The sequence below is a fragment of the Heterocephalus glaber genome, unplaced genomic scaffold (assembly GCF_053883595.1).
Source record: "Heterocephalus glaber isolate CG9 unplaced genomic scaffold, H.glaber_assembly_v1.0 deba00000613, whole genome shotgun sequence".
Taxonomy (NCBI): Eukaryota; Metazoa; Chordata; class Mammalia; order Rodentia; family Bathyergidae; genus Heterocephalus; species Heterocephalus glaber.
Genome location: NW_028258152.1, coordinates 5,563,400 through 5,576,742, shown reverse-complemented (window position 1 = coordinate 5,576,742; position 13,343 = coordinate 5,563,400).

The following is a 13,343-nucleotide window of genomic DNA, read 5'->3' as shown; positions in this document are numbered from 1 at the left end:
GAGAGAAGTTAAAAGATGCACCTTTAGGCAAAGAAGGAAATATAAGACATCCTTCCTGTCTGCCTCTCTGTAACTGGTCATGATGCTGATGTTGGCCTGATGACTTTTCTCCTCTCTACTCATTTTGTGTATCTTTTAAAATTTAGCAAACACTTCAACTGTTCAAGATGCTGTCCTCGATGGAGTATCTCAAACATTTATTCTTAAGGAATCTCATAGGCCTTTGGCTGTCTTACTGATATCGATGCCATACTCTTCTAATTAATTTTATCAATGAACAAGTCAGTACCACGAAACACCTCAGGACATTCTTTAAACTTCATCTATATTTCTTACTTTCTTAATTGTGTAGCTGTAATTCTAATTCCTTTTGACAGTCAGAATCAATCTAAAAAAACCAACACTATAATCCTCTCTACCCTTGTTTATTGTCATGAAGAGAGTGAATTGGCCAGGTGTCATTGTCAACTTACTAGTTAATAGTGCCTTTGTTGTGTTTCTGATATATGCATTCCTGCTTTGATTACCAAATCAGCCAAACCACAGCACCTAGGGTTTCTTGAATAGAAGGCTAAATTTTGTGAGTTCCTGTATTTGCATAGGATCTTTAAAGTCCCAGATTTTCCCTCCTACTTCCCAAGTCAGTTGATCATAGGCAGTTTGTTCATGGTACCTTAGGCAAGAATAGAGTGGTTCCAAACTTTACTTGTGCCTTTAGAACCTCATCAGTCTTGTTTAATACCTCCATTTCCATTTGATGATAGAGTATTTGAAAGCACATCTGATTTCATACAGAGGTAGATTACATCAAATTTATAATGTAGGGTACCACTGGGCGTATATTTAGTTGTAAACAGGGATGAGGGATAAGTCAGAATATTATACAAAATGAGCACAGACAGTTGAGAAAATGTCCCCAAATTATAAAGGTTTGTGCTGTGATTATCCTAGTGGAGCTGACTGTCAACTTAGCCACTGGAATATTGGATTTCTTGGGTTTAAGGACAAAGCAATGAAGCTGCCTCCTGTACAGTATGGTTAGCTGAAGAATCTCCTTTTCCTCTGAGACCTTCCTCAACCTTGGTACCCTTTCGGGGCGGGGGGTGTCTCATAAATGCTTAGATGGCATATTCAAAAGTGGTTATATGTTCACTCCTAAGCTAAGATGCCCAAGTGTTATACTCTTTTGTAGTGAAACATTATCATTTCCTTTGTATGGGACTAGAAATATCCTTCAGAGAAATCAGTATTAGACATTTCTATTTTTGTCATTTTCTCTCGGATCTTTTGGCACATGTAAATTTTACCCAGGTACATTTTACCTACAGTTCCTTCTATTATTCTTCACAGCCTCTAAGTATATTATTAATAGAATGAACCAGAATAATGTCTGTAGGATGATAAGATAATCCATTTCTCTAAAGGGAATCTAACCTATCTCCTATGAAGACTGATATGATGTAGAATTTCCCAAATACAGGAAGTCCCAAGAGAGTGACATGTGTCTGTTACAATAATGAATGATTCTTATGAGGTCTGAATTTACAATCAGAGAGAACGCAAGTTCTTACTGATTTGATTGAAGCTAAGCAGTACAAGCACACTTGACACCTATACTCTTTAAAAAGAGGCTATTAATTAAATGCATCATTCAAACACACAACCTAGCACCCGTTACTTTCATCATACCTTGACCTTAGAGATAAGGCATGCTGCAAAGCTTATAGCATGGTTTGTTTTAGTGTGGAAGATTTTTTTTTTACAAGTACAATCTTAATTTCTAATTCATTAAATACACGTCTTCATTAATTATGTTTTCTCTAAGTCATTTAAAATTTGGCTCAATTTATGTTTTTTCTGTAGTAAACATATAGGTGAGAAAGAGAATAAACCAAACCACTGCAAAGTTTATCCAAAATGGCACTGATGCCAGAGGTCACATGCTTCTTAGAGTACTATCACTAACCCACTTCCCTTCTCCAGCTCACAAATTCTTAAGATAATCTGGAGCCCTGGCCCAGCTTCATGTAGTCTGTGTATGAGAAATAATATATGGTACATTTTCCCAGGAAGAGTCCACTGATTTCATCAAATTTCTTAAGGGGATCTAAAAAAAAAAAGCTAAAGAATTGCTTCTCTACAAACTCCTCTTGCTACAAACTCATTCCCTTGACTACAATTACTACCTATTTCCTAATAATTCCCAATTTCCACCTCCATTTCAAATTTCTATTCACTAACTTTTTGTTTCAGTAGTGAGGACTGAACCCAGAGCCTTCAAGCTGAAGTATACTCCCACCCTTTTTTATTTTTGAGAGGAAATCTCTCTAAGTTTCTAAACTGCACAAACAGGCCTCAAATTTGTGATCTTTCTGACTCAGCCTCCCTTTGCTAGGATTACAGGCATGTTCCACCACACCACACAAATTTATAGCCAACTCCCTGTTGTACATCTCCTGACACTGCCCATTTAACATATCTAAAACAGACCTCACCATCTTTCCTTCTTCCTGTGTCTAATTTAGGACCAGCACTGCCATCTACTCAGTTTCCCAAAGAGAAAAAAGAGCTGAATGACTTCATCTTCCAATCTCAAAACCATAAAGATTCTACTATTCCTTAAGAATTACTTCACTCCTTCCAAATTGCAACAACCTTAAGCCAGTGACAATCATGTCTCATTTGGATTGTGACAGTTTTCTCCTAAATTGCTTTCCCATCTCCAGTGTGGGTCCCCTGCAATCTACTCAATACTACATCAGCATTTTCTCTAAAACAAACATCTGATATACTATCATGGGCACATCAGACCCTTTCCTACTTCACACCCTGTGTTCTACATATACTAAACTACTTGAAGTGCCCTAGCATACCAGCACCTTACTCTGGTCTTTTAGCCTTTGTATAAACCTTTGCTCAAAACAAACTACCCTACCAAAACTAATCCCTAAACATCTTGTAGGTCTCTACTTAAATGTCATCCTCCTAACAAAGGTCTTTCCTAATCCCCTCTACTCATCCCTATGGAGACCTATTTAAGTATACATATGATTCTATAACAGCATCATAGCTTATTGCCATCATTGCAAATACTGATATGAGATGTCCTTTTTCAGTATCTACCTCCATATTAAGGTGTAAATATCTTGAAATGAGGAACATATAATCCATCTACATTGCTAGCACTTAAAACACTACCTAATACTACAACAGAAGTAAACATTCAAATATTGTATTTTTAAGTGTTTAAATGAATGAATGTACTTTGCATTTCACAGGCAATTAAACATTCTTGAAGTTGTAAATGAGGACACACCAAAAAATTATTTTTGAATAGTTGACAACTTTTTAAAAAGCTACATTTCTATTTTTGACAGTTAAAACTTAGAAATGTGTAAATTCATAAATATGACCAGCTCAAATACCTGCTGAAAAAAATATCCATTGCTCTCTTCAACTCTCCTCTTGTTCTCTGATTACTATTTAAGTCTACAAGTGGAGTTGAAGGATCTCTCATGTATTCTAACTCGGTAGCAAACACACCACCATCAACAAAGCATTCAGGAAGAATGTAGCAAGTCCTCCTCCGTGAGGTATCAAAGAAATAGTTGAAATCTGCTGGGTTGTCCTCTGGAAGAAAAGTAGGTTTAAGACTGGCAAAATCAGTCAGAAGAACCCAGTTCCAACTGATGACCATCACATTCTCAGTCTTGATATCCCCATGACAGACTCCAGATTTGTGTGCTTGGTCCACCGCTGTCAGGATCTGGAATGCGATCCAGCGCTTCTCAATGTTATTTAAGAATGGACGAGTACTGATGCGATGATAGAGGATACCTCGAACATATTGCCTAAACAGCATAGCTGCTTTCTCAGATGCTTTCTCTGCTGCTTTCTGGAAAGGTAGACAATTCTGTGCAGAATGAAGTCTGATTTTCAGTTCCTCCAGCTCTTGTTTATAGCTACTTAAAAGCAATGTGGGATCCTGAATTGCAAAAACCTTCACAACCACCAGGCATTCTCAGTGCTCTGCTCGAGCAATTTTAAAAAACCGAGTACTTCTAAGGCTTTTATCATATTCAAAGTCATGAATGTCTGAGAAATAACTCTCCACAGAAAGGATCTGGGAAGGAGCAACGCCAGCAAGTTGATTTCCCATAATGGCAAGCAGTTGTGAGTCAGTAAATTAAGCTACAGCACCTATCCCTGGCCTCTGGAATGGTCAAAAATCGCTCCACAGCTCACAGCATGGTCCTGGCAGAACATTTCGGAACCAGAGTACGAAAGTGCGTCAGAAGCAGGGAAAGTTGTCTATGTGGGGTCTTCTTTCAAATCAGGAGGTGAGAAGTTGAGGGAACAGCGTAGAAATGTCCCAATCTCCAGGAACGGAACGCAGCTGGTCGGCAGCAGAGAGAGGGGGCCGCCCCGAAGGGCATCCGCAGATGCCCCGGTAGTTGCCCCCGCCAACCTCCTACTCTGTCTCTCCGCAGGGCCGCGCGTTCCTGCGTTTCGGCTTCCTCGCGCACGGGTCGCTGGACCCCTCAGAGGCTTCCTCCAGGGCCTCACCACCAGGCCTGGAGGGAAGAGTGTGGAGAACGCCAGTTTCAGCAAAACACTACTTCACGGGCTTCAGTTGAATTCCCGAACTCCCAGGAAAGCGCTCTGTCTGACCTCACTTCCTGTCGCAGAGCGGAAGTGTGTGGAAGATTATTAATGTTTTCTTCAGAGAGTGTTTCTTCAATAATACTCAGCTGCCATAGTCTTTTGTCCTAGGGAAATTTTGGACAAATGGGTTTAGACCAGGGTGGACAAGAGATGTCCTCTACCTGGAACCTATCTTGCTTTAGCTTCTTCATTGATGACGGGGATGGGCGTGGGGTGGGCAGTGCCAATTTCTTGTTTGTGCAAATATGGGAAATGGTAGCAGATTTGTCAGTTTGTCCATCCTTATTCCAAACTCATTGATTACATTTTCCTGTTTAGTCCGCAGATCCTGTATCCTGCTTGTCTGCCTAACACAGTCACTGGAGTTTTGTTGTCTATCTTCATTCATAGTTCCCTGGCTGAAGATATTCCAAGGGTAATTATATAAGCATGGTTATGAATGGTTAACAACACTCAGGGTACGTCGTATTTAAAACATTTTAAATTCCAGTTGTTTTAGTTTGGGCAGCTATAAGAGAATACTAAAGACTTGGTTTTATAAACATTTACTTTTCATAGTTTTGGAGGCTGGAGGGGGGCAGTGGGCGGGTTTTAAGAGAAAGGAGCCAGTAGCACCAGTATGTGGTAAGGAATTCTTCTCATTCTCTCTGGATTGCAGACAGCTATGTTCTCATTCTATCCCCTCATTTCACACACACACACACACACACACACACACACATACACACACACACGTCTCTTGATAAAAAACATTAATCCTATGCACAGGGCTTCTACTCTCCAGATCTACTTACTTCCTCAAATTCTCATCTCCAAACACCATCACACTGGAAATTAGGCTTCAACATATACATTTTGGGGTAGGTACAAATTTTTAGTGATAGCATTCATTAACACCATATAAGCCAAAAGATACAGGTGTAGAATTTCAAATTCAAGGATTAGTGCATGGGTGAGTTATAGATTCTTTGTACTACACTTATATATACCTGTGAATGGGTATTATTTCAGGGTGAATTCTTATGTGTAAAATTGCTGGTTATAAGCAGCGTATAATATTTATAAGAGGATTGAAAGAAACTTACAAGAAAAATGTGAATTAAATTTATGACTATTAACAGTGTACAAAGAGCTAATTTCTTTACACATTTGTTAATGTTAAATGTTACCTACAACCTTTGCCAATTTGCAAGGCAAAAGATGTTATTTTAAAATGCTTGTTACATTCATAAGTAGTGGAATTGCATATTTTATGTTTTTCATCCTGGATTTGCCACTTTAAAATTAAGACATCTTTTTTTTTTGTCTTACTGATTTCTAAGAACTTTTTATATATTAATGCTAAGCATTTACTTATAATTTATGTTTAAAATATTTTCTTTAGTTTTTAATGTGACTCTAGAAAAATATTTTAAATGTGGTTATAATAATATATCAAAATTTTCTTTAATAATTTTTGTCCAGGTGAGTTGATGACAAACCTAGAAAACCTATATATTATGTTGAAATTGTGTTGAACACTCCATTATAATTTTGTATAAAATTTTAAAATGTAAATCTTTCTTCCAATCTAAGTTGTTATTGACCATCACAATCCACTTTCTTCCCTAACAAATGTAAATGGACTTCCTTGGCTCCACTTATTAAATAGGTTAGCTTTGCACCACTAATTTGTACATCTGATCCTATACACCCATTCTTATGCATGATAGTGCTTGGCCTATTTTTACATGCACTTCCAGGTTTGGTTGGATTCTGTACCTCTATACTGTTTTGTTTCCTGGAAGTTTTTAAAATATTTTCTGCATTACAGTCTGTTTTTAACTATTTTTGTTATTTGGTCAGAGAAAACACTGTTTTTTGAACAATGTTACTTTCTCAACTTACTCATTTTGTCAAAACTATTTAATCTGGAGTCTTGTTCCTAAAATATTTCTATAGTGGTGTATTGAAGTAGCATTATATTCCTATTTAAAATAAGTATTTATGACATTTGTATTCATCTTATGACTATATTAATAATACTTTAGTTTTAACTATGTTTAACTAGTTTCAAGGCACTATGTTCCCAAAAAAAGATACAGTAGCCTATATTCTTGAAATCTCTGAATTCACTGTTATATTATTGAACCAAAATTAAATTTGGAAAAATGTTTTATTCTCCAAAGGGTCAAGCAGAAATATATTTTATTGGCTTCTGCACAGGCACCCATGACCATAAACATACTTATATCTGAAACTCTTGTGTTGCTAGTATACAAATTCATGCCTTAGCTGTTTATTGGTCTTTGGCATATATAAATTTTTTTCCTTAAAAAGTGTATGTCCCTTTTCACTATAATTCTTAATTTTGATTCATTACTCCAATGGCTGTAGTATAACATTTGTTTTATCTGAGAGTATCTGTTTTGGTATATGATTTATTGAATATCTTAAATTGTCATCTTGTAACACTCATTTGAAATAGTTATTTTGATACATACACAATTATTAATTACTACCTTAATTTTGCCATTTTGTGTCCCTAACTATATATCTAAGAATTATAAATTTTTTGAACGTGTTATTTTCTACCTGTATACTTATTCTGGGTCTTTAGAATTCATAAATTTCAAGAGCTCAGATCATTGACATTCTTTCACTAAAATGTCCTGCAACATGAAGAGCAACATCAGTGTCATATACTCTATAGGCTTGTACTTTTGTTTCAAAAGGTTTTCTACAATTATATACTTGCTTCTTTCTTCTGTTTTAATATTTTGCTTTTCTCTATGAATTTTCATTTGGATTTACTGGATTCTGTGTTAACATTTGAGGATTGTACAATGCGACCAACTAGCAAAAGCTAAGGATCCAGGCAGCATGAAGACCCCGCTCTATTCTGGGCTCTGCCCACTGCAGGGTGAGGACCCCGGAGTGGCTTGGAGGCCCTGCTCCATCCCTGCACTCCGATTAGCTGCACGGGTGCCTGCAGGGCCCAGTCCCACCTCCCTCCTCCCCCCTACCTCTGGCCTCCTGGCTCTTCTGCTACCTGGTTCCACACTACAGAGGCACAGGGGATCATAAAGGCCATTGTCCTGAGCTCCAGAAGAAAGAGCAGAAGTGAACAACAGAAAGAAGGCCTCTCTCAGCCTCCTTGATGAAAACTGAAGCCCACTGGAAAAGTGAAGAGAATCTCTGCAATAAAGGCACACCAGACAACCATGCTTGGTAAGATGGAGGGATCATCACCTCCCATTGGAACATACACTATCTTCAGGGCAAGGACAACTGGAACCTGCAGTAGAACTTTGCAGAGTTCAAAACTGCAGGAGGACAGGGAGCTCAACTTGGGACAAGCAGCCAGAAATCTGCCTGAATCTCACAGGTCTGCTACTGGCTTGCTGAGACTCACTGACTTGTATCTGCACATGGCTGCCCACATTGTCTACCGTGATAGCAGAGACATACATGCCCCGAAGGAGGCCCTTCATTTTTATTTTTTGTCATTTACAAAAAAGAAAATTTTTCTCTTATTTTTAATGCTTAATTTTTATTTTTTTCTCTTTTCAGATTTTTATTTTTCTCTTCTTTTTTTCTTTTTTTCTTTCTTTTCTCTCTCTCTCTCTCTCTCTCTCTCTCTCTCTCTCTCTTTCACTGTACCACATTGCTCTTCATCTCCCTTTTTGTTCATTTCTGGACTGAATTTGGATTTATCCTCTATTTTTCTTTTCTTCTCTTTTTTCCTTCTCTCAATTATTATTAATTTTAAAGGAAAGTAAATACAGTATCTAGCCTCCCTATTGCTGTTGGGTGGTTCTGTTCATGTTTTTGTTCTTTCATTCTGCCTTTTCCTCTTTCCTTCAACAGTTTCTTAGAGTTTGCGTGATCTTCCTGTGTCTTTTGACCTCACCACTAACCTTTCCTGATCCTTCTACCTATCTGTCCCTCCCTCCCCAACTCCTTCTAACTGCCCATCCCAAAGGGTAAAGTTGCTATATTGAAGTGTTTATTCACTATAAACATATGTTGGGTTGGTCCTCAATTTTGATTTAATTTACACAGTTAAAAGTGATACATTAATAACTACTACAAATTGTCATTTTCTAAGCTGTGCTTGATGCTGTGGTGTTGCTGATTTTATCACTTGGGCTAAGATGTTCTGATTGGCTTCCTAGTATAATGAAAATGAGATAGCCTCAGAATCATTAGAGTCTCAAAACATAAAGACCAGCTATGTCTGGAAGACACTTCTGAAAAGCAATCATTCCACAAGGGTTCTAAACACAAGCAACAAAGATACTTACAATAAGCAATTTTGATAAATCAACCCAGGAATTAAACCAAGAACAGTACCAAAAACAAAAATGAAAAGACATTTAAGCAAGGCACAAACTCGGGCTTCCACACCCCACAAAAGGCAAATTCTGGGGGAAACAAGGTGGAAAAGTCTGATAATCAACCACCTAGACACCCTGAAGTGATAGCACAGGAAGTAACAAAACAGATGAATGAGGCTCTAGAAAAATTCAAAGCAGAAATAATCTCCCAGATAACTACAGAGAAGGTGAGCAGAGTGAAAGACATGATTAGAGGCTCTAGAACAGAAACAGATAAAAAAAAAATAGATGAGATCAGAAACATACTGGAAGCCATGAATGCCCAGCATAAGAAAGAAATGGAAACCATGATTGCCCTACATAAGAAAGAAATAGAATCCATGAAACAGATTCAAACAGATATTCAGGAGATTAAAAACTCCATTGAAAGCATGCAGAGCAGATTAAGAGAATCTGAAGATAGAATATCAGATATAGAAGACAGGATTTCAGTTAAGGACCATGAAAACAGAGATTTCTTAAAAATAGTAAGGGACCATGAGAAATGAATTCAGCAGCTGCTAGATGATGCAAAGAAGAATGACATAAGACTGATAGGAGTCCACAAAAAAACAGGAGAAAGTACAATTAACAAAAATAAAACTGTTCACAGAAGTAATAGTAGAAAACTTTCCAGATAGAGGTGGAGAATAAGACATATAGATAAGTGAGCCATATAGAACTCCAACTAGCCATGATCAAAAAAAATCTACGCCTAGATAAATAATAGTCAAGACCCCAGAAACTCAACAGAAGAACAAAATCCTATAGGTAGTTAGAGAAAAGAAACAAATCACCTACAAAGGAAAGCCCATCAGAATCACAGCAGACTTCTCAACACAAACCCTCGAATCAAGGAGAGCCTGGAATGAAGTATTTCAAGCCCTAAAAGAAAATAAATTCCAACCAAGACTTTTGTATCCTGCAAAATTATCTTTCAGAATCAAAGGGGAAATTAGATACTTCCATGACAAAGAACACCTGAGAAATTTCATGAACACCAAACCAGCACTCCAAACAATTCTAAGCAATATCCTAGAAAAAGACAATGATGGTCACAACTCCATGAAGGCCAAAGGAGGGAAGCCACCAGGCAAGGTAAGACACTAAAGGGAAAGGGGGAAAAATAAGAAATAAAAGAGCCAGCAACAGTAAAACATCATGACAAGGATGAGTCAATATCCATCAATGTTAATGGCTTCAATTCACCAATGAAAAGTAATAGACTGACAGGATGGATTAAGAAGCAAAACCCAGCAATATGCTGTAAACAAGAAACACACCTAACTCAAAAGAAAATTCATAGACTGAAAGTAAAAGGATGGAACACAGTTCGTCACATGACAGGAACCCAGAAAAAAGCAGGGGTAGCAAATTTATTTGCAGACAAAGTAGATTTCAAACCAAAACTAATTAAGAGAGACAAAGAAGGTCACTACATCCTTGTGAAGGGAACAATCCAAGAGGAAGAGATGACAATCCTAAATATATATGCACCAAATATGAATACCCCCAAGTATACAAAACAAATATTAATTGTCATGAAAAACCAAATAAGCACTAATACAATTGTAGTGGGGGACCTCAATATCCTCCTTTCACAAATAGATCATCTAGATGAAAAATTAACAATGAAATCCTAGAACTGAAACAAGCTATTGAACAAATGGACTTAATAGATGTTTACAGAGTGTTCCACCCCACAAAATCAGAATACACATTCTTTTCAGCTGCACATGGGTCATTCTCCAGAATAGACCACATGCTAGCTCATAGGACATGTCTAAGTAAATGTAAAAGAATTGAAGTTACCCCTTGTATATTATCAGACCATAGTGCAATAAAATTGGAGACCAATAACATAAGAAACCACAAAACTCCCACAAACAAATGGAAATTGAGTAACATCCTCCTGAACAACCAGTGGGTCACAGAGGAAATTAAAGAAGAAATTAGACAGTTTCTGCAAATAAATGATAATGCCAGTACAACATACAAGAATCTATGGGACACAATGAAATCAGTTCTATGTGGGAAATTCATAGCAGTGAATGCCCATATTAGGAAAACAGAGAGAACTCAGATAAACAACCTAATGGAGAACCTCAAGCTCCTAGAAAAAGAAGAGCACAACAAACCCAAAGATTGTACAAAAGAGGAAATTATAAGGATCAGAGCAGAAATCAATGCAATGGAGAGTAAGAGAAAGATAAAAATTATTCAAAGAGTTGGTTTTTCAAAAGAATAAATAAAATTGATAAATCTTTAGCCAAGTTTATCAAAATAAGGAAAGAAAAGGCTCAAATCCATGCAATTAAAAATGAAAAAGGTGAAGTCACTACAGACCCAGCAGAAATCCAGAAGGATCACCAATACCTACTTCGAGAACCTGTGCTCTAATAAAATGGAAAACACAGAAGAAATGGACAGATTCCTAGATACATACGAATTGCCAAATTAAATGAAGAAGATATAGAAATTCTAAACACCCCAATTACAATGAGTAAAATTGAAAATGTAATAAAAAATTTACCAACAAAGAAAAGCCCAGGTTCTGATGGCTTCACTGCTGAATTCTACAGGACATTTAAAGAAGAACTATCACCATTACTCTTTAAACTCATCAAGGAAATTGAAAGGGAAGCAAGGCATCCAAATTCATTCCTGGAAGCAAGTGTTACTTTGATTCCAAAACCAGGGAAAGACCCAACCCAAAAGGAGAACTACAGGCCAATATCCCTAATGAACATAGACGCAAAAATCCTCAACAAGATACAGGCAAACAGAATACAGGGGGTCATCATGAAGATCCTACACCCTGAACAAGTTGGATTTATCCCAGGGATGCAAGGATGGTTCAACATTTGTAAATCAATAAATGAAATACACTATATTAACAGAGTCAAGGACAAAAACCATATGATCATCTCAATAGATGCAGAAAAGGCATTCGACAAAAACAGGATAAATTCAGGATAAAAACTCTACGGAAAATTGGAATAGAATGTCTTTATCTCAACCTGGTTAAGGCTATCTATGAAGAGCCAACAGCCAATGTCATAATAAATGTTCAAAAACAAAACTTTCATGCTAAAATCAGGAACAAGACAAGGATGCCCACTAACACCACTCCTGTTCAATATAGTTCTGGAAACATTAGCCACAGCAATTAGAAAAGATAAAGAAATAAAAGGAATAAAGATAGGAAAGGAAGAAGTTAAAATGTCATTATTTGCTGATGATTTGATACTTTACATAGAAGACCCAAAATATTCTGCCAAAAGACTTCTAGACTTAATTGATAGATTCAGTAGAGTAGCTGGATACAACATCAACACTCAAAAAACAATAGCCTTCTTATACACAAATAGCAGACTCACTGAGAGAGAAATTAGAGAAACTATTCCCTTTATAATAGCATCCAAAAAACTGAAATACCTAGGAATAAATCTAACAAAGAAGCAAAAGACCTCTACACTGAAAACTCTATCACTCTAAAAAAGGAGATCGAGGAGGATATAAGAAAATGGAAAGACTTCCCTTGTTCCTGGGTAGGAAGAACGAATATAGTGAAAATGGCCATACTTCCAAAACTACTATATAGATTTAATGCAATGCCAATTGAAATTCCAACAATATACTTCACAGAACTAGAGAAAACAATCAAAAATTCATTTGGAACCAGAAGAGACCTAGAATAGCCAAAGGAATTCTAGGCAACAGAGACATAACAGGGGGTATCACAATCCCCTCTTGAAACTATACTACAAAGCTACTGTGATAAAAACAGCATGGCACTGGCAAAGAAACAGACCCAAGGATCAGTCGAGTAGATTAGAAGATGCAGAAACAACTCCAGACATGCTCAGCCATTTCATCTTTGACAAATGAGCCAACCACCCTCATTGGAGGAAAGGTAGCCTATTTAATAAATGGTGTTGGAAAAACTGGATTTCAACCTGCCAAAGATTAAATTAGACCCATATCTATCACCATGCACTAAACTAAGATGTAAGTAGATTTAAAGATATAAATATTAAGACAGAAACACTAAACTTGCTGGAGGATAAGTTAGGTAGAACTCTTGAAGACATTGGCATAGGAAAGTACTCGATGAACAAAACCTCAGTAGCATGGGAACTAGCACAAAGAATCAACAACTGGGATTTCATCTTATTAAAAAGCTTCTGCACTGCAAGAGAAAGCACCAACAGAGCTAAGAGACAACCTACAATGTGGGAAAAAATTTTTAGCAACTGTACCTCAGACAAAGGGCTACTATGTAGAATATATACACAGAACTGAAAAAATCAGACCCCC